This window comes from Meleagris gallopavo, chromosome 6 (assembly GCF_000146605.3).
Source record: "Meleagris gallopavo isolate NT-WF06-2002-E0010 breed Aviagen turkey brand Nicholas breeding stock chromosome 6, Turkey_5.1, whole genome shotgun sequence".
Lineage (NCBI taxonomy): Eukaryota > Metazoa > Chordata > Aves > Galliformes > Phasianidae > Meleagris > Meleagris gallopavo.
The window spans coordinates 31865714-31889236 of record NC_015016.2 but is presented as its reverse complement, the minus strand read 5'-3'; the positions used below and the strand labels follow the sequence as shown (position 1 = coordinate 31889236).

The 23523-nt window shown below is 36.2% G+C and overlaps 1 long non-coding RNA gene across 1 annotated transcript; it reads right to left on the bottom strand.

Moving 5' to 3' along the window:
* Nucleotides 1-16648: 16648 nt before the first annotated feature.
* On the bottom strand, nt 16649-19956 carry LOC104911495. Its single transcript, XR_793945.2, has 3 exons — nt 19867-19956; nt 17339-17426; nt 16649-17148 (listed from the first exon to the last, which is right to left on the bottom strand). It is a non-coding gene; the product is annotated as an uncharacterized LOC104911495 (long non-coding RNA).
* Between the last annotated feature and the right edge of the window lie 3567 nt (nt 19957-23523).

The window sequence follows — 23523 nt, the reverse complement described above, 5'->3', positions numbered from 1 at the left end:
AAGTTAGTTAAGCTTATTATGAATTAGATGGAAGAGGATGGAGGGAAACTTTAGTATTAAACCAACGACGAGCAAAACTCACTTGCTAAGACCATCTTTAAATAATAATAAAAAAAGAACAAATTTATTTTCTATCCTGAAAGAAGTCTATTGTGCGTTAGCATTTTTCAACATAATTTTTATTGAAAAAACTACATTTTCAGATCTGATTTTCCTCGGTTTTGTGGGCAAAGTTGAAAGAATGACTGCTAAAGCTCTTGAACAAGTTATCTAAAAGGGCTGCTCCAGAACTAATGCCTCCTAGTTTATCATATTGGCCCACAACATCAGATGTGGATGTTGGTGGTATGACAGTAGAGGTTGAACCTTCCTGACAGTATTCCATTATGTTTTGTTGCTGTGTGACAGATGGCTGCAGAGGGGCCATCTGTCAAAATGGCATCTGACATGGAAGTGCAGATGAAGCAAAAGTGTGGAACTGAACTTCTCCATGCGGAAAAAATATCACCCATTGATACTCACTGATATTTGCTGAATGTTTACAGAGAGCAAACAGTGGGTATGAGCACAGTGAGGAGGTGGATGGTGCATTTTAGCAGTGATGACATCAAAAGTGAATCAACACTGCTGGTGAAGATTTTTATGAGCGTAGTATTCAGGCTCTTTTCATAGCTGGCAAAAATGCATAGCTAATAGTGGTGGCTGTTTTGAAAAATAGCATTTTGTAGCTGAAAAAAACTGCTCTATTAATTATTATATTATTATTAAATAGTGGTTTTGTGCTCTTTGTATCTGTTGTAGTTTCCATGAAAATAAAAGGGAGGCATTACTTTTGGAGAGACATATGTAAAATTATAAGTTTGGATGATAAAGATGGAGGCATTGGTACAATACAAAGTAAACTATGAGCATAATCCTAGAATTCCATTAAAATTACATAAACATAACATCAACATATTAAATGACGGAAAGTTTATGGTCAGCTTTTAAAATGAAGTGGCAGGTATGGAACCTGAATGCTGAGTGCAATTTTTTTGAGAGTATCTTGTTAAACCTGGACCTCGTTACGTAGACCTTTCTTTTTTTTCTTTTCTTTTTTTTAATTTAAAAATCAGACATAACTTGAAGAAAGTGCAGCATAACCATAAATGTAGAGATCTAATATAAGAGTGAAAATTATGAAAGTAGAAAAGTGTATAGCCTTACACAGATATTGTGGAAGTGGTAAATAATGATAAATAAAGGTCTGTGTGGTTAGCTGAACCAAAGCATTACATGACAGTGAAATGCAAAGTCACACAGAGAAACATAAACTGTACCTGCAGGAGAGAATTATATACTTCAAAGGAGCATGATGAAAAAGATTCTGAAACTAGTGGGTGATAGCAACTCAACAGCTAATCACAAAAGCCTGATGAGATAAAATGTAGTCAATGAGATGAAGAAAGCCCGGGACTAGAGAAAGTCACACAAGGAGGAAATTATTTCACCATCGCATGGTGAAGAGTCCCTCAGTCTGACATCTGAGTAAAAAAAGGGCTGATAATACAGGGAAGGATCTAAAAAAAAAAAGCTGAAGTATTAAAGAGGAGGAAAATATGTCTTATAGAAAAACTCTTCAGGTGCTCCACAGACTTAACATATCAAAGGGAAGGTTAAGGAGTGTCTTTCTCTAAACCTTAAATGTCTTGAAATCTAGGAAGTAGAAACACAGTAGCAGAGACTTTTTCCACCTGAGTAGCAGACAGGATTTAATGATTTGTAGAAAAAAAAAGCACAGAGAAATGCAGTGAAAATAAAATGCACATTTATAGCAGTAAAGGTAACTCCTGCATACCAGGATTTTGTTGTTATCATGAGGAATTTTAAACCATACAAAGATATCAATATAAGGAAAGCATTATGTTACCCAGAACTGGGCCTATATGATGACTAAGATCCATTTTGGTCATTTTATACATAAATACTCGGAAGATATTATTTTTTTTTAATTTTATTTTTTAATTATACTCCATTTCATTTTCAAAGAGGATTTTACTATTGCTTATACTGCAGAATGAAGACAAGGCTTATGACTGAGAAGTTCATGACTCCTCTTCCTTATGTCTACATATTACCATTCTGTCATAGACATATGTACATATACATAAGTATATGGTTGCAGAGCATTCTCCTATTTTTTAGGGAATTACAGTTCCACATATTATTGCAGAATTGATGAAGAAATAAGAATGACAAAGGATCTTGTACAAATACTTCACACTGCGTCTCATCTACCATCTTGTAACAATGCAAGTAATGTATTCTTATACTTTTAGTGAATTGAAATATAAGAAATAGTTAAATTTTAAAAGATGGAGGCAGATGAAACTGATAAAGCTTTAGAATCTTATGATGAACTGGAATACCAGACAAAATGTCTTATAGGAATCAAAAATGCCAATACGTAGGGAAAATTGGAGATGCTTAAAGAGAAATTATGTGTTTGAGCCTGTAAGAAGTGTAACATGAAGACTCCTCCACAAATCCGTACAAATTTTGAATCTATAACTTAAGTCATATTGAGACAGAATGAACTAGCAAAGTAAGTTTTTCCTTTATTTGGTATGATCTTCGCTGGAGTTATATTGATCTAGTGGAAAACAGTATGATAAGAAATTGGAAATGATTTAGAAAAGAACAAGACTGATACGGGTATTACAAATATCATGAATTGTGATTAAGCAATAAAAAGTTGAAGTCAGCTGGTGTGATTAATATAAACTACTCTTATATTGATCAAAATATAAGAAAATATTCTCAATCCTTTTTCTTGAGACAGAGAATTGAGTAATAGCTAAATAGGAGAGACTGTCATGCTACTAACAGTCATGCGTTGTAAAATTTTTCTTCCACGGCAATATACTGAAATGTTACAAGAATTGTTTGAAACCATAGTTGTTGGGATACTTATGCATGCTTTCAATATGCTGCCCTGACTTATTCTCTACTGAAATATCTTCAAAATATGTATATTAGCACTTGTACCCTATTGTTTAGGTTTCATTGGCTCTGATGTAATTCCTTCAAAATTGGTAACTTAACACTAATTTCAGGCTAAATTTATGGAAGTTTTCTATGTGCATATGCCAGTCAGGAGAAATTGGGGTGATGGTACTCCCTTAGTGAGCAGCTTTCTGAGAAAATTTATTCATAGTAAGAGATAATGTCTGGAACAAGGTCAGGAAATCTAAATCTCCACAGGAATAGCTGTGTGCACACAGACTAAGGAAATAATTACATCTGAATTTAAAAAAAAAAAAAGAAAAGAAAGAAAGAAAGAAAAAAAAATAAAAAATGGACTCAGGTCAATAATTATTCAATTCTTTGACCTGAGAGAATTATTGCAAGCCCAAATAATGTTGGAAACTCATTAAAGGCCTAAAGGATTCCAGTCTCATTTGAATTTCTGCTTGAAAATAACAACAGCCATGCCCTGATGTTTTCCATTCAGTAAACACTAGATCCAAGAATGTTATAATTCTATGGGGAGAAAGATAACAGTGAAGGAGATCACGGAGGATAATCATAGGGATTTGTTGGGCATGGAAAATTTAAGGACTTTCTTTTGTGGATGCACGTTTGTGCATGCACATGCACAGCGTTTACTACCAAAGGATTTCTGAATTCTTTGCAAAGCAAAGATTTCCCTGTCAGTTTGTGCGGAGCTCTGGAGCTATGTTTACAAGGCTTGCTAAAGATAGCTTAGGGCTTTGCAGGAGGCCCAGCACTTCCAAGAAAGAGTTTCAGATTACTGCCTCTACTGTTGCAAGTCAACCAATAACAGTCTGAACCAAAGCCTAGGAGAAATTTGTTTTGAAATTGTTCAGAGCCATTAATAGTAAGAAAGCAATCAGTACAAATCAAGATAAAAAGGAATTATCATCAGAACGCAGGCAACAATGACAAAAAAAATGAAAATTCCTGGAACCTCTCTGTTGCGGTTTGAAGAGTTAATCACAAGACATTTCTCCCTCCCACAAGAGAAGAGAAGGAATATGAAAAAACCACTCAATTGAGATAACAGAACAAATTTATTAAAAGAAATATGAGATAATACAGAATAATTAGGAATAATAAATCAAATGAACAAAAAACAAAGGAGGAGAGAGAGTCCGAGATTTTACTGGCAGGCCCTCATGGCTGGCCTCCTAGAAGGGCAGAGAGCTCTCCCCCCAATTCACCCAGAATTGTAAATCACATGAAAAGTACTGGAGACTTCTGGGAATCTGTCTTTTCAGCGTATCTTCCTCTGAGAGAACCACAACTGAAATTAGAATAGCTGGAACTGCTAGAAGCAGAGGACCCAAGGAAGTACTCCTCTCCAGCGCTGTGCTCCAGCATCAAACAGCTTGCTGCATCGTGTCATGATATGAAATACTGGTAAAACCAGGAAAGTATCCACCCCTTATTCCATATCATTACATCATGGTTAAATTGTACAACACAAGCATGTACACTTGCAAATTATAACAACAATAATTAACATTACATACATATATGCATACAACTACTGACAGTTTTCTCCCAGCATCACATTTCCCCTGAGGGAACTGAATGTTCCCATTTTCTTGCATTATAAACTCTCCAATGGAGTTGTATTTCATGCTATTTTATTAGAGACAACTAGTAGCTCACTTTGTACTACAAATCCCCTAGATTAGATTAGAAGATTAAAAAGTTTTTAATATGTTGAATTTTTCCTTCTCTTAGGGAAAACAGAAACAAAACTCAGGAAAAGTAATTGATGGGTACAATCTCCAAAAATTTTGTATTAGCTATTTGCTCTCTGCTCACTCACCTCTACTCTCCTCTTCTCTTTTCTCCAGTGTGCTTGCATCTGTATCCACAAAATTTCACTTGGAAAACTGGCAAAAAATTATGCTGTGAAGAATTATAAATTTTTATGAGATTTCCCTTACAGCTCTGTTTTTTGCCAATATTCAATAATGAGTGGAGGAACTAGGTAGTCTGAAAAGGAAATAGAAATGAGGACCTTCTAAGTGAAACTAAATCATATCACCTGCCATTTTTGTTACATCCTCACAACATTAATTACTTTCAAAGGCTGTAATCTGCAATGAGAAAGATAGAAATTAGACCACTGTCTTGGATTGAAGTGGTCTTGACTTCTTTTGGCAATGTTTTCTTGCCAATGTGTTATATTATGAAATCAGTAACATATATGCAGCTCTCCTGTATTTGTTTCACACAGTAAAATTTCCCACAGGGACTGTCACTGAAGAGACTAAGGGTTTGTGAACACCCAGGTATCAACATTTGCAGAAAATTTTGCCTAAAGGGCAAGTTACCAGTTGTCAGTTATCATTTATCTTAGAAGCCAATGCCAAGACTCTGTGACTTGGGGAAAATGGAGATGCATGGAAAAGGATGGTTCAAGAATTGTCAGATATCCGTTAATTAAATGAAAGGTCTTCCTAGTGTAACAAAAACACCTTGAAACTAATATGAGTTCATATTAACAACCACACTTGTAGCAGGGCCAGATCTGGTGTTATGAGCTGCAGTTATTCAGTGCCAGCTGAGATCAGGCAGGGGATTTTTGCATCAGCTATTAATTGCACATGCAGAGCTACTAGTGAGAAACGAATTTCTGCAGTAGCTTGGCCAGGACAAAATGAAAGAATAAGGACCTCTGCATCAGCAGAAGTGTGACATCCTCTTACAATGTAACTAAATTTAAGCATAGAAAAAAGGAAATAAATGTCATATGTATTAAGTGGACTGTATGTATTACAATAGCCCTGAAAATGAAAAAAAAAGAAATCTTGTCTACTCTAATTCCAAGGCATTAAACAGTTCTTTTGTGATGTAAGGGTAATCTGGAGAAGCAGTTTTTTGTTTAAAAGTACCATATTATCTTAGTACAGTGATAGTCTACAAGACCCCTGGCTTCATTATGTTGAAAGCATATGTGCTTTGAGAAGGGAATTGTCTTTCTGATCCCATCTCATCCCTCAGAACTGCTCAGCAGACCTCATCCTTCTCAAGTCAGGGCTGTCTGGGCAGATCTTCTCTACAGTCATCAGAGAGGCATAAAGCTTGGCTGAATCATATAACCTCCAACAGGAGAGATCTGCAAGTGTGGGTAGCCAGGATATTCTTAACATAATCTACACAAAAAATACGTATGCAAAAAAATGACTGTTTTGTTCTTATCGACTGGTAATCTAGGTTTAGACTTGACTAGTTATTTGGCAGCTTCTGAAAACACAGATTTCATCCTTACAATATCTTTCTGAGGTACAATCATAGAATCATAAAACTGTTTGAGTAGGAAGGGAGCCTTAATGGTCATCTAGCTCAACTACCTTGCAATGAACAGGAACACCGATAGTGAGATCAGGCTGCTCAGAACTCTGTTCAAGCTTACCTTGAATGCTTTCAGGGATGAGGGCATCCACCACATTTCTTGGCAACCTGATTCAGTGTCTCACCACCCTTACTGTAATTTTTTTTTCCTCATATACAATCTAAATTTTGTCTCTTTTAATTTGAAGCCATTTCCCTTTGTTCTACCCCTTATCTCCCAGGTTGTATTGCAAGGATCCAGGAGCAAGACTCTGAACTTGGATCTGTTGAACCTCAAGAGGTTCTCCTGCACCTCAAGCCTGTCTGAGTTTCTCTGGATGGCAACCTGTCCCTTGGGTCTGTCAACCATACCACACAGTTTGCTGTCATCCAGCATAGGCTGGCATCACTATAATGGTCCTTAAGAAGCTCTTCTAGAATAAGATATCAAGAAAATAATTAGAAATAGTTTCACATTCTCTTTATTCATGCCAGAAACTACAGATTCTGTTTTTGCTTTTTTAAAAGCAATAGTAGATCTAATTGCCAAAGATATCCCCAATTACAACCCTCAGGTATTAAGGAGTAGTACATTATGCATGTTTTTTTGGCCCTCCTATAGTTCAAGGCTTTGGCAGCAGGAGTGCAATATCTTCATCTGTTCCTGCTCTCCAGAGAACACCCATTCATGTCACCTTTACATGTCACTTCAAATTGATCAAAATTTTATGTATGTGAACGAACACATGAGGAAAGTTAAGAGATGGTGACAATCTCACAGAATTAAGTCTCTGGATTGCATATGGAGTTTTAATTCTCTGCTGTTACTGAACATCTCTGATTCTTTGTGAAGTTGCTAAGAGAATGATTGCAGTGCATGTTTTGCCTAGCTTCCAGAATCACTTTTTAGGAGTAGAAGTACTAAACAGGAAAAACATACACCAAGAAACAATGCATATAAATAAAAATAGATGTAAATACTATTGTAGCTTCCATGGAGTTGACAGTGCATATTGGACAGCTGTGCATAGATCTGTATATAATGGGCAACTGAATCTAATCAAAGGTAGCAAATAAGTCCAGCTGCAGAACAAATCCTGCTGTCCTAACAACATGTAGAGATACTAATAGAGTTTCCACTAGTGAAATTGCTTTTTCAGAAAGTGTGCGGTTCAGTATGACTCTACAGCTTTTACTCCTTTAAGTGTCAACAATTTGCTGAAAATACTATTATTAGTTATAATGTATTTATTACCATCCTCAAAAATTCCTAACAATAATTTTGAACTCTACCATTACACTTAGAAATACTATTGAGCTTAGCAAGCGACAAAACTGTGTTTATAATAAATGATATTATGGATGTATGCTGCCCATAGTTTTAAAATAGTAGCAATGTCATTACTTTGTCTTACAACCATAAGGGAAAATTGGCCTCCTGGCTAAGTCACAAAGCATATATAGTTATGCAGATAATACGTATAGAAATTATATTATAAAAGTGTTCACATTGTAGCATCAAATCTGCAAGTGTCAGGAGCTGTCAGAATTAAGCTGTCCAAATGTAGCAATATGCTGGCAAAGAAAGCTTCCATCTCCTGGTCTAGTCTGATGTTTACACACCAGAAAGAAAGTGATCATTTCTTTTCTTGAAGCTTTCTGCTCTGCTTGCTCTGCACCCTAGGCACTTTTCATGATCACATAGCTAAAGATTGAATAATAATTGAAAATCCAGGAAAACAATTTTGTTCATAATAGAAGATTTTTACTCCAGCACTCCAAACTTTTGAATTATTTGCCAAAATTGATTTTCTTTTTTGGGAAAAAGAGCTTCCTGTGCTAAAATTCTTAGACCCACAACAGATGTAATGATTCTCTGAACCAAAAGACTAGCTCATCATAGCAGGGACTATTTTCTATGAGGAGGTCTCCGAGGACTAGTTCAGGGCCCCCAGTACTTCAGTTGAGTCTTAGGCTGACAGAAAGCTAACATGCTTTCCTTCAGAAACTCTACATCTGTGTGGGAATACTGCTGAGTCCCATTCTGCTCAGTTACCCAGATCAGTCCAAAAGACTCCAGCAGACACTGGTGCAACACTGCATGTCCTAGGTAGTTCCTGACCCCTGAGAACCCATGAGGAGGCAATCTGCATGTCCAGACAGTGAGGTACACAACCAGGACATAGCTGGCTGCTGAATCTGGGGAATCAGGCACTTTATGTTCAAATTTTAGCTTTGAGGAAAGCCATTTGAGAATTACACAGGCAGTCAAATCTCACATTTTTCTCTGACATCAAGTCTAACTATGGTATAAACCCTATAATGGAAATGATAGAGTTATTATAAAGGAGAAAAATCATGAGTCTCTCATCTCGTTTTGTATATGATGTGCAATTGAAAGAAAGCAGGCTACTTTATTTGCACATTGCAAAACCTGAATTTAGAGCTGCATTCTGACACCTAAATCTTGCAGCATTAAAGGAGACTGCATAAAAGGAGAATCTAACCTTGTCAGCCACAGAGAAGATTGAGCAGGCAGAATGGAGATTGTCCTCTCTGGAAGAGTACCAAAAACCCCCTTTCTCAATGCCTCACCAACTAAAAGCTCTTGTTATAAAAAGGCAAAGAGTTTAACATCTTTTGCAAATCAATCATAATTATAGTGTGTGAAGAAAACAGAGCCACTATATGCTGAATCTGATCTCAGTGTGACTCGGGCTGGGAAAGAGCCCACTGCAGCTGTTCCACTGCATTAGAGCCATCATCTTCACCTCATTAGGAGAAGCATTCACCTTCCTATGAGATCCCTGCTGCATAACCTCCTGCCCTGCCACGGAGACAGACATGGTGGAGCAGTGTCACTTAACCCTTGCATTCCCAGCTATGCTCACATGCAGAGAACAGCTAGAAGAAATTTTTTTGGCAGTGCTGTGTTCAGGTGCAAGAAAATTATATACATAATGTAGATATTCTTGATGCCATTTTGTGCCTCTCTCTCTGAAACACTAGCATCTGCTGGAGCACCACGTGTCGCACTAGCAAGCACTGAGCTATCAGTATGACAGAGACAGTGTATTAAAAAAGAACTTATTTAACTATTTACTTACCTTAGAGAACTGTAATGTTGGTTAATATTTTATTCAGATTTAAATCCATTTTGCAGGTTAAGAAAAGAGCAATGAATTCCTTTTTCACTGATTTAAATTCCTTTTTAGTCAGTCATGTTTGATTTCCGTTATTGTACAAAGTTCTTTTGTGTCATGACATTTTGTTACCAATTTTTCTTTCCAAAAAATCCCCAAACAACCATATAAAAATAGTAGGAGTATATTATCGACATAAAGCACATGAATTGCTCTGAGCTTTAAAAAAGTTCTATCTAAGCTCTTTAAGAATTATGGTTAGAAATATGTGCATGCTTATCCAAAGAGCTGGGTTCTGATATATGTTTAAAGACGGTAAAAAGAATCAAACAACAAATAAACACTGTATTCATGTATGTCTGGAGGTTGTACAAAAAGAGGCTGGATTACAATTCAGTTTTTTTTTCTTTCTCCTCTTTCTTTTTTTTCTTAAGCAATATTTATCCCTTTTTATAAACTTTGCTAGGTTAGTACTTACAGACTGATGGAGCTGCCTTTACTCTCAATTACTTTATTATTTTTAGAATTTTTGTGAAAAAGAGTAATATAACCACGACCTGACTCTCACATTATTTAAGCTCTGCTGGAGAATAACCCCCCTGACTCCAAAGTCATTCTGTTAAGGAAATGAGACTCTTCAAGTGGTTCTGAGATTCCCTGGTGTTCAGCTCATACACTGTCTCTGAACATGAACATGTTCCAACAAAACAAATGTGTGTTTTAGTATTCTCTCTTCACAAAAGAGCTAAAGAGAAAAGGGTTTTGGAGGAAATTGGGTGGTTGAATTATCCAGGCTCTTTTTATCTCTGAACATATGCCAATCACATTAGGTATAAGAGGAACCTGGGTAGAGCTATGCCCTCCTTCTCCACAGGGCATTGCTGGAGCTTTTATCCCTTGCCCATAACTGGCTGGAAGTGGGATTTGTACCTCACTAAAACTCTTTGCTGCCAAGAATTCCCCACAGAAGGAATGAGTGTGCCATTGGAACTGGGATTACTGCAGAATGCAAGAATGAATACACAGCTGTTGGAAAGCAATAGGTCCAAATGGAACCACAACACAGGACTGGGTTTGTCCAGGTGCATAATTCTTAAAGGTTCTTTAATAAACTACATAGAAGCATCAGGTATCAGTGTGTGTATGTCTTGTAGATGGTGGAAAACAAGGTATTTCTCAGTCCTTGATTTAGAAGTAAATGGTAGAGGAAAAATTGAAAGAGAAGCAGTTTCAAGCAATCATACCAGAGGGAAAAATTACATTATCACAAAATCACATTATATATAGTTTGATTTAAATTGTTATTTTTTCTGTTGTTATTAGACTTTGGGGGTGTATGGGAACTGCTGAATCACGGCCTGAACCTCTGATTGATCACCTGAGGCAAGCAATGAGTCAGCCCTGGGAGCACAGGTGAAGGCAATTCATCTGTGCTACCGGAAGGGGTGGAACCTGGCCACACCTCTTCTAGACCCATTTAAGAGCTGACTACCAGTGGAGAAGGATTTCTACAGAGATCAGTGATCAGAAGATCAGTAGGGAAGCCTCACTACACTCTAAGTAATGAATTTTCTTCTGATATCTAATCTAAATCTCCCCTCTTTTGATTTGTTTTGATTTGAGACCATTCCCTCTTGTTCTTTCACTATCAGACTGTATAAAAGTCAGTCTCCCTCCTGTTTATAAGCTCCCCTCAAGTTCTAAAAGGCTGCAGTGATGTCTCCCTGGAGTCTTCTCCAAGCTAAACAATCCCAGCTCCGTGAACCTTTCCTCATAGAAGAGGTTCTCTAGTCCTCTGATTATCTTTATGACTCTCCTTTGGACCCTCTTCAACAGCTCTGTATCCTTCTTGTGCTGAGGTCCCCAGGCTTGGATGTAGTGTAGATGGAACCTTACGTGGGCAGAGTAGAGGGGGACAATCACCTCTCTCGCTCTACTGGTCACCCCTCTTTTCATGTAGCCCCAGTTGCTATTGCCTTTCTTGGCTGCAAGTGAACATTGCTAGCTCGTGTCAAACTTTTGCTCCCAAGTCTCTCTCTGGAGGGCTGCTCTCAGGTTCTTCTCCCAGTCTGTACACATATCTGGAATTACCTTTACCTAGTGTAGTACCTTGCATTTGGCCATGTTGAACCTTATTCAATTATGTGGGCCCAATTTTCAAGCTTGTCCAGGTCACTCTGGATGTAATTTCCTCTTTTGATTGTGTCACCTGCACCAGTCAACTTGGTGTCACCAGCAAACTTCCTGAAGGTACGTTCAATCCCACTATGTCACTGATAAAGATGTTAAAAGAGTACTGATCCCCTGGGGAATACATCACAATTCATACATCATAGGAAATCCTGAATGAATTCACCACAACTTTCTCTGAGCTTTGGTTGCAGATAGACCAGTTCCATTGCCAGTAATCAGTCTGAAAATAACAGCAGTATGGCTCAAAACAAAGGTGATACTGCTTTATAAGATTGGTTGAACTCTTCAAATCCTTTCATTTTCTTTCATTTAATGATGCTATGAAAATCAGACAGTATGCAAAAGTCAGTTTCCATAGTGAAGGAGTGTCTGGTAAGATGGAATGGATCACAAAATGGCGGAGGATTAGTTGAGTGTGAACTTGGATAAAGAAGCCTACACCTTCGTGCACGTTTTGATCTAAAGCAGCAGCATACAAACCATCTGTGTTAGTTTCCTTTGTAGTCCAGTTTTTGTACTCACTATTAAGATTTCTTCTATGTTAACTCTAACTGTATACTCTGCCCTGTGCCAAATGCTTTAAAACCCTTAAAGGTTATTTAATGTGCAAACTAATGGAAGCTAAGACAGTTTCATAGATAAAGGTTGGAAGTTTTTTCCTACTCTGAAATAAAAATCTAGAACTGAACTGACCACAAATACAGTGGACATAGCACCAACTAGTTCATCTTTGTTTGGCTGAATTTCTTAGTAGTGAAGCACAGTGCTAGTGAGCCACCAGCAGCCATCTCTCATGCAGATCTCCACAGGAGAATTTGATACTGTTAATGTTTATAACCCCCTTCTTGCACACATCTTTCCATTGCGATGACTAATGACAACCAGTCTTGACAGCAAGAATGCATGTGAACATGTTGGAGTACAGCGTATGCACTTTATGCTTCACAGGAGGATAGGGAACAAGGTAACATTTTTGGAAACTGAATTTCAAAGGATGTGAGAATAACTCAGACCATCTGTGTAGTCGCTTTTTGTTGAAAACATGAAATTTACAAACAGGAAAAAGTCATCTGGCCCAGCATGCCTGCTTTTTTTGGTTTACCTTAATCACACTTTCCCGTCTTTTTGCTCTATTACTTGACCCCTTTCATGCTCAAGAAGGAAATCTGAGGCTCTCTTGAACTCACTTACACTTCTCAGGCTCAACCCTCCCTTCAGTTATTTTTTCCACATGTTCAGCAACTTTACTATAGAACAATTCTTCCTGAGTTTTCTCAGTTTAGTTTATGTTGCCATCAGCTTTTAATTTTTTGTCTGTACTAATAATTTTGCAGATTTAAAATGCTTCCCATTTTGCATTTCATATCAACCAACACAAATGATTTTTTGTGTTATTGTACCAGAAGAAATAATAACAGTGATAGTGTGGAATCTTAACAACTTATGTACATGCATATACACATACATTTATACAATTTTTCTTTTTTCTTTTTTTTTTCAAAGGAGGATGTGAAGAAGTAGAAACACAAAGTTCTGACACTTTTACAAATTCCTTTCATTTTATGTATTATAAAATGTTACATTTACCTTCAGTAAATGTAGATATCTAAAAGCTAGATGTCTACATCTGGACTAGATATAGTCACCATCTTTAGGTAATGGAGAGGACAGTTTATACCACCCATTGTATGCATATTTCACTAGGAAATAAATTGTTTTATAGATGGTTGCACATCTCCATTACTTGCAAAAAAATCTACAGAGTCTTATTCAGACTCTGATACCAATTTCTAGATGAATTAGCTACAGCTTTTGAATTCCAAACTATATGTCCTTTGTGTCACAATAGATGTAAGGTAATTTGATGCAATAGGATTGAGACACACAGGTTTTCGTTGTGACTCCCATTCATTACCTTATCAACTGGATCACTAAACAGATAATATAACGCTATAAAAGCAAAGCAATAACTATAAAAGATTCAGTTGCAGTTTCATTAAATATTCCTGAAGAAGTCAGGAATGTGACTTCTCCCTGCTAAGTAACATGGTAAATCTAGATCTGAAGATGTGCAGCCACCAACTGAGAAAAATGGCTGAGAGGAAGAAAAAGCAGCTGTTCGCACATGGAAAATGTGAGGCCAAATATTACATAAGTCTTTAGGAAATTGTGTTACTGACTGAGGTTCTCAGACGCTGAACTCCTTTTGGGTTTAAGGTTTTTGCTAGGAACCTCAATTCCAGAGCAGGACATGACATTCAGAAAAGGAAGAAGAAGGTGGGGAAAGCAAAAAAACAGACTGACCTTCCCTGTATGTTGATGTAGGTAAAGAATCTGGGGACCTGAAATTGCATACAGAGTAAGTACTGTAGAAATATCATCATATGTCACATAGGGCGTTTTGTTATTGAATTTTCTCCTGGACAGAGAGACTGTAGATGCAGGAGAGTAGAAGGAAAATAAACATTTTGAAATCACAGCAAGTATTAGTCACTTGTAAGGATCATATCCAATATTTAGCTATAAATATTTATATATTTGTCATTATTTGTCATTAACATTACTCTGACAGTTTTACTAATAAGAATACTCATTCATATCTGTATTTTGGGAAAAACTTGATAAATTAAATACTTCTTCATTTCTGCTGAGCTCACTAACTTTTGTTACACGAGTTGCTTTCACAAAGGATTTAGGAATGTAATTTTTGTGACTCTACACACATACAGATGTGTGGACTATCACACGCATCTACTGGAGAATGATTTCTTTGTAATGAGCAGTGGGAGGTTGGAGATAGACCAGCTGGTCAGATTATTGATGCGCTACCTCAGTCACATTGGCAAAGCTCTTCACTAGGGCAGGATGAGCTTCAGCTGTGGATAATTCTTATCTTTCATTGCATTTTCCACAGTTGCCTTCTGAGAATAAATTTGTTATCTCCTTATGCTCAGCACTGTAAACTAAGTCCTAGTGAAGAGTATCATTCACATAAGTGTGATCCTACACTTCTTTATGCTCTGTACAGTCATTTCAGAACAAACTAATTAAACAGTACAGAGGAAATAATTTCAAACTCCAAATGTATGTATTTTAATATTTAATCTATTTACCATGTAGGCCAAGAAATATACCAAAAAAAACCCTCAAACTCTTGAAGTTTGGCAAAATACAAGCCTATTTTATGGCTTTAAGTATGGGGACTCTAAGGGAGTGATGTAAAAGCATGTAAATCAAAAGGAGAGGCCATTATTGCAGTGAAAACAGTGTCATGAAGCACTGTTCATACAGCTGGGAGAATTCTTGGAAGGCATTATTTTTAATGTTTTCAATTGAAAAATGAATGTTTCAGGCTATTGGGCCTGCATACAACATCTAACAAAAGTGACATATTTTTAAACTGGATTTCTATTTTGTTGAACTGTAAAATTTTTCAGAAAACTATTCAAATTGAGCTTCCTTTCTTTACTCATGATTAGCTTTAGGCTCATATGCCAGAACAGTCACGGAGGCCAATATTTAATGTGCTGTTTTGATACTTTTAGAGAGAGAGGAAACTATATGTAACTATCATGAATTCTTAACTTGTACTGCAAACTGTAGAAAAAAAAAAAAGTTTAAAAAATAGATTCTTATCATAGCTTATTTTTTATGGGTATATTTGCCAGAATGTAGTAAGGCATATGTGCTATGGAGAAAAAAACTTCACAGCTTGAAAAATGGCAGCTTCTGAGTAGGTTTTCATCCCTGCTCAAAAGTAAACATTGTTCACAATTAACCTCACTGCTCTGTTTATATATCAAATAAAATGTGAAGAGTACACACAGTTGTTATCATTAATGTTTGATAAGCAATATCAATGTAAAAAAATAAAAATAAAAAATTACTGTGTGATCTATGCATTACCAAGTCTTGAATTAGATGGGAAACATATGAGAAACAGACTTGCAGTCTTTCTTTATGACAAAAGAAGTGGGAAGCTATAGAATAAATACATTTAGATCTATCTTTTGTATTGGCATTCCTGCCTCTCTGACTTGGTGTTCCTTAGCAATACAGACCCATATAACAGATCATTCTTCTAAGCTGACTCTCCTACTTGATGCTAATTAGCATATGCACTACAAAGCAGAGAAACCCAGCAGGGAAAAACATGCCTAAAATATTCCATGGCTTCCTTATGGCTCTAGAAATAAACAAACTCTCCCATCATATCCTGACATTCAATATGCTGTTACAAGTAAGGATTTGCAAACATGAAGAATTTTTCCAGGAAATGGCCTGCCCACGACTTCTTGTCAAACATATGTGGCTTAAGAATATTAGGCAATTAAATATTTTTTGTTTTCATCTCAGAAATAGAAGAAACATATAATTCAGCTACTCTGAACAGGTGACTTAAGGTCATGAAATTCAACCTTTGTCTATTTAAGAAGAGATACTGATGTCATAAGGAACTTGAGGTAATGAGGTAATTTGTAGGTAAGAAGCTGGAGCCTGGATCTATAGCGGTATGCATCTAAAGATAGAAGCTCTTTACATCTTTATGTTATTGCTAAGTGAAATGATTTTCAAAAATAAAACCCTGGGGTACTCAGTGGTCGTGAAAATCAGGCCGATGATTTGCCATGTAGTTGCTCTAAAGATTATATTGGGTTACATATTTCTAAAAATGAGACTTACAGGAAAATCTTAAGTGTCATCTGGAAAGTCTGAATTAGGAAGACTGAGAATAATTATCTCTAAACACTCAGTGTTCCAGCATCCACAACACTGAATCTATTCATTTCCAAAAGCTCTTCATTTCATTTTGTTATCCTTGCTTACTTAGCATCTACCAAGGGTTTATTTGTCCATTCTGCTCCACTGTTTGTCAGGATATACAGAATGTTACCCCAGACAACTCGAACATTTGCCAAAAAAATGCCAAATGCTGTATCAGAGGAACCATCCATATTTTATTTCACATCGGCAGAGTCTGAATAGAAATATCAAGGAAAGACAAGTATTGTTAACAACTTTTTTCCATGAGTACACTAATCTAATAAGATCTATCTTTTTATTGTGCTCTCCCTCCTGTGTCTGTTACTATAACTTGCTTTCAATACAGAGTGACTGTACATGCAAGCCTTCCATGGCATTGCCTTCTAAGGTACGTACCATTGATTCGACTCACTGATTTGAGAGACAAAAAAGGCATCAACTGAAATGAGACAGTACTAGGATTTTCAGTTCATATTTGAAATGTGGTTGACAGAAAGGTGTGTGATGTATCTAGAGAGTTTACTCTCTTTGCCTTGCCTCCTCCCATGCAATGCAGCCAAAATTTCTAGTTGGAAGGGAGTTTCTCCATTCAGGAGGCTGTAGAGTGTGTCAGGTCAAACCACCTTGCACAGAGCTCATGCCATGAAAAGCTGGAGTGAGGAAAAACTGCATAAGAAGACTAGGCCTTGAGTGATGGCTGAAATAAATGAAGATAAGCAAACAGTATTTTTAATGCAAAGCTGACAGTTACCAGCCCCTCTGTGAATTAATTTCTTCAGAAGCATAAAAAAGAAAACTGAGGTAAAGACAAAATTACTTGTAATGATGAATAAATTTTTCCAGGAAAAAAGAAAGAAAGAAAGAAAGAAAATTAAGCAGAAGTTTACCTGTTATAATAGTAGGTTCTGAAGTTATAGAAGTTTTTCTTTGCTTCTAATAAACTCAAATGAAAGACACAAAGAAGCTTTGTAGATCCTAGAAGAGTACCGAAGAACACACAAAAGAGAAATGTGAGTGGTATATTCTAAACAGAGACTTCAGGAAGATGTGAATATACTGAAGAGTTACTGGAACAATGGAAAAAACATCTTACTATTTAAGAAATTGCATTTCTGATAAGACATCTAAGCAGGACATGAAACCAAAATTTGGATAAAGACTAGACTTTGATGAAGCAAAACTGTGACACAGTCATTTGCATCAGGACTGATATCTCAGAGGAACTTCCATAGAGACAGAAAACGTTGCGTAGATCTGGAAAAACTAATGTATCTGCAACTAGAAGTTGTAGATGACAGACAAGTAAGCTAGAATGTTTCACAAATTGGGGCTCTAACATGGGAAGTGAAACAATATGGAAGAGAAAGGAAACTGATGTACCCTAAAGAAAGATTTATTCAGGCACAGAACATACTTGATTTTTTTTTTTCTTTCCATATAGAGTTGTAACATTTGAAAACAGAATTTCAGAAGAGATTTAAAGGCATCAGATATATGCTGCATGTACAGGGAAGTAAAGCTGAAAGACAGAATATCAACATCAGTCCTATAGAAATCTTGTTTGTTCTCAGATGAAATCTAGATAAAGATTTCTAGAGGTGAAGTAGAATGTCAGACACTACAGAAAAACCCTTAGGTGGCTAAACATATATGTCAGGAGCAGTACATTCTGAAAAATCATTATCACTTTAAGGGGTTGTTCTCAGAACTAGGTGAGATTATTGTGCAGGAATATCTGAGGTTTTAATAGAAAATATGTTAAAAAAAAAAGCACATGAAACTTAGATGGAGGTAGAAGAAATGTAAAAGAAGGTACACAGCCATTTTTTGAGTGTCCTTGGAGTAACATTAAGGAAATTTTTCAATTCTTCCACATGTCAGGTCGAGTCAAGAGAAAAAGTGACATTTTTGTCATAGATTGGGAATAGAATAATTTGTTTTGCCTGGGAAAAATTGCACTGGACAACGATACTTAATTTTATTACATGATCGTACTAAAAGATAATGTATCTTAATACTGCTTATGTATATCATACTAAATTTTCCTAGGGTGGTAGCCTTTATATAATATTGAAAAATATTTACAGGATTAAAAAATTTGCAGTGTAGTACAAATTTAGAATATTTTAACTTCATAAAATGACTACTGGCAAAGGCTTTCAATTCAGTCTCATACAATGTGTAGTTAAAATACAAAATGGCTCTACTGCAGCTCAGATGACATGTTCCCATGACATTTAGTCCCAGCTCAAAGTGAAAAGAAGAAATGCACTCTTGGACATTGATGTTTATATCATCAGGAATTTCTTCTAGCTTAAAAACAACAACAACAACAACAACAACAAACAGGAAGAAAAACAATCTATGTTCTTTGATGTCTCAAGTACTACCATCATCTCCACAAAATGATGTAATGACTCTCTGTGACAGCAAACATTGTTTAAAGACAGTATAGATGTTGCAAGATGTGGCTTATGCTCATTTTATGTTGACTCTGTGCAGACAGATTCCTGAGCTATTTTAAAATCTCAGACAAGAAGAATATAAAGAACATTATGTGTCGCATTTTCCTGGAAAGGCCTGAGGTGGGCAAGAGTTTCAACAGACATAAACAGATTGTCACCTATCGTGACACAGCTTTTAACATGTTCACTACTTTCTGTTGGCAATGGTGCCTATATTTCAGTGGGGATGCACTGCAGCTGCTGCTTTCAACACTGATACCTGGTTGGTCCTAACTTCAGATATTTGAATTTCACTCTCTGTGATTTTTAATTTAAATAAAAACCAGTCATGTACTGCCATCTTGTTATAGCAAGATTTTACATCTTACATTTGATAACGGCTCTTCTGTTAAATGTATTTATATACACGTGGGTAGCTCTCTTTCAAGCTCCACTATCTAATTTACTCCGCACTACAGTAATTCAGTCTGATTCCAATGCTTGTCAGTGTACCATTGACAATATTTCCATGTTTGTCAGAACTCTTGATAATCTACTCACATAATGCCTCACAGATTCTCTGTGGCTGCCTTTTCAGTATGTCTTGAATGACTGTGCCTATGAGAATGCTCAAAAAAAAATTTACACTCTATGCAATTTCATCTTTAATGCAAACTAGATTTAGGAGGAGTGTTTTTTCCTGATTATTTCTTTTAATTTATAAGATGTTTGGAAAGAAAGGGCTTGTATTAACATCACACGTCTTTGTTATGGTGACATGATTACTTCTATGAAAGTTGTTAAGAATCACTCAGGCAAACACTAGAATTCTTTGTCTGCTTACGTTTGATCTGTATTGGTAAATACTGAGTAGCTTCTTAATGATAATATATGATACTATTGCCCATCATTATTGTTAAAAAATAAAATAGAATCCAGTGGCACTATTAAATCCTTAACTTTATACTCACTTTTCCAGGATTAGATATGTCTCAGCTCGTCACTAAGGCAACATGCATGGATCTTGGAAATTGATTTGATTCACCTGTTCTGCCACCCCAGCAGTCCTGTAAACACATTTACAGCAGTTGCAATATTTATATCATCTCCAAAATCATGCAGTCTACTTTCTACAATTTTGTATGAAATTATGAAGTTAAAAGAGTGCATTAATCTCACTAAAGAAATAAGATTTTTAAAACTGTGATTGTGATATATATATATATATTTAGTAATTTTTGCTATGTCAATAGATTTCACATAACATAGAAAGCATATGACTAGCTGTGCTTTCTCCAGGGGCACACGATCACAGAGAGAAGGAAAAGGTGCTACTAGTAAAGCAACTCTTATTGTACATATACTTCGGGAGGAGTTGCACTACTCTTATACTTGAATTATTGATATGATTTATGAGTTGGAAGAGAGCCAAATCAAGGTAAGACTCAACAGATATGCCTCCGTCAACTTAGAACAACTGACTGAGGAAAAACTGGAAGTACTATTACCTGAGAATGTCAGCTCATATGATAACCATATGGTTAAAGAATATGAGCTAATATCAGCAGTTTGATCAGGGATTGCTATGCAATATGTTGGGAGAGTTTGCTTTCTTTTTCTGAATATTCTGTATACAATTTTTTCAGTGACTGAATAGAGGCATTGGTAGTCAAATTATGAGAAGTGTTTTTTTCCAACCTGAGAGAATTCCTGAGATCTAAACCCAAAATTTTAAGCTGAAACAATTTAAATGTTCTGTTACAAACAAACAAACAAACAAAAAAAACCCATCATTAAATGTATTATTTTCTTGTGACTCTTCATTTTTACATTGTTAAATAACACATATTTTTCAATAGCTACACACAATAATTGACTACAGGAATTTTAAATCTAGAAACAGCAAAGCTAGATTTAGTTTGTTGGCTTTTATACTTCAGCACTTGTTTTTCTAATTGAGTCTGTTTTAGATATTTCATTTGCATGCTTTCAGACAATTAGCAAAAAATTATGAATAAAAAAGTGAAAAGTGAGAGATCATCCAAAGTAGAATTGCAAAATTAACACAGACTTCTATCTTGAGGAAATTTATAAAGTAATTGAAATATTGTAGAATGTTAAAGCTCTTGGACCTAGCATAAACATTTACATTTGTAGACATGGATCATATTTAAATATGGAGTTAATTATGCAAATTATTTAGTAACATATGGAAAACTGAATGGTAAAGATAATTCATTACTATTTACAGCTGCAAAGACAATTCAGAACTGGCAACGACCTTGCACACCAGTGTGTATGGTGTCTTGCAGCCTAAGCAAACACAAGATTTCATTATTGACTATAGAACTTCATCAGCTGTAAACTAAGTAGGTGTGCAATCTGAGGCTCAACAACGTGCAGCTGATGCACTCTTTGTAGTTAGTAGTTGCAGAGTGGACTACAATGAGCTTTTAGTATCATCTCAACTGGATGAGTGAAAACATTAAACGTCAGCAGAGCTGTAGTCTGCCAACCACTACCTAATCTGTACCTAGTCTAATCTCATCATTAATATCACTCATGAAACTAAATGTAGGTTTCTGTAGTGCAGACACAGTCAACTGGAGAGTAGTGCTCTGCCTACATAGTGTGCTGTAGACATCAGCTTAAATATATGATGAATAACTTTTTGGCCACATTGGCTATCTTTATTAGACAATCTTTGACTGGTTAAAGAACATAAATTGTACATTTATGCTGTCTATGTTTGGTCATCATACACAGATTTTATACATTTCTCCTGTCACCCCTTGCTCATCTGTGTCCCCAGCAAGCTTTGAGACAATGAAAATTAAATAATCTCTTACACACCCTTGATATGAAATAAAACTGTGTGACAGGTGAGTCACTATGCCCATTAATAAAAGGGATCTCAGCTCTGACTTGCAGATACATTTCTCATTATCTGGAAACCTGATGGATTTTGCAGATGCAAGAGAAATCCATGAGGTATGATCTCTTCTATGCTGAAGAATATGCTTCAAAGAGCATATGGACATGCCTGTTACTAAGACAGTTTATCTGAGGAATAGAAATGCAAAAAACCCTAATGAAAAGAAAAAAAAAAAGAAGCAAATCAATGGTATATATAGGAAACTACAAGAAGAAAGAAAAAGGTAAATTGTCAGCATACTATGGCAAGATATCAACTGCTCTTGACAGTACACTTTTGAAAGACACTTATTCAAGCAGATTACAGCACTAACAGAACTTCAGTATCTTTCAGTCTTGCATCAGGAAGAGTTTAGAAGCAAAAGAGAATCAAATTTCAGATCAGATGTAAATGTGTTTTGAAAATTTTGCTCTGTTGGGGTGCATATAATAGATTCGCTATCAAAATGTTATATGCTTGTTATTGCATATCACCACCTCCCTCCCTTGCACATGCCTTAGCAAAGCTTCCAGGAGGATTTGCTCTATGATCTTCCCAAGTACAGAGGTGAAGCTGGTGAGACTACAAGTCTCATGAGGAGTGGCAGAGGAAACTGGGATGGTTTAGTCTGGAGAAGAGGAAGCTCAGGGGAGACCCTATTGCTCTCTTCATCTGAAAGAAGTTGTGGTGAGGTGTTGGTTGGTCATTCCCCCACATAACTAGCAGGAATAGTCTCAAGTTGCACCAGGGGAGATTTGGGTTGGATGTTAGGAAAAATTTCTTCTCCAAAAGAACTGTCAGACACTGGAATAGGCTGCCCAGGGAGGTCATTGATTCACCATCCCAGCTAGCGTTCAGGCAATGTTTAGATGTTATACTAAAGGAAATGGTTTAGTGGGGAAATACTGGTGGTAGGTGGATGGTTAACTGGAGGGTCTTGGAAGTCTTTTCCAACCCTTCGTCATTCTATGATTCTATGAGGCTGATAGGTCATAGTTCTCTCAGTCATTCCTTCTATCCTTTTTAAAAATGAATGGTAAATTGCCTTTTTTTCTGATCATCAGGGACTTCACCTGGCCATCATGGCTTTTCAAATATCACATCAGCCATTTACCTCAGGATGCCAGGATTTATTTTATCAGGACCCAGGATCTCAACAAAATTAATGAATAAATACATAAAAACAAAAACTTAATTGCTGTAAACTCAGTGTGCTTTCCTGTGTTTGCAGTACAACAGAAAAAAAAAAAAGTATATCAGAGATTAATTATTATTTAGATATTACAGAATGAGAGGATTTAATGACAATTTGCCAGAGTAAAGACAAAATGGTAATTGTCTTGTAAAGGATTTTGTGCTTAGCCTTTGACACTATATGCTGAATGCTTTTGGCTAAACAGTAAGTCTCTCACTGCAGTCTGTTGTGAAGGGTGCACAAAACACTTAAACTCTAAACTGCATCGATGTTGTTAGTCAAAGTGAATTATTTACAGCAGCATGTTAGATATTATGTTATAAAGTTGTTACAAGTTATAATGAGTTTGCATGAGATCTGCAGTTGCATGCAGTATACAATCTGTGATGTCTGCATATTATCAAAGAAAAAGTAATACAGAATTTCAGCAAGGTTTGCAAAGTGGATGAAACTCACAGCTGCCAGTGTATGAAATCCCCTTTCTAGGAGAAATTAAGTAGAGAGTATTTGAAAATGGGC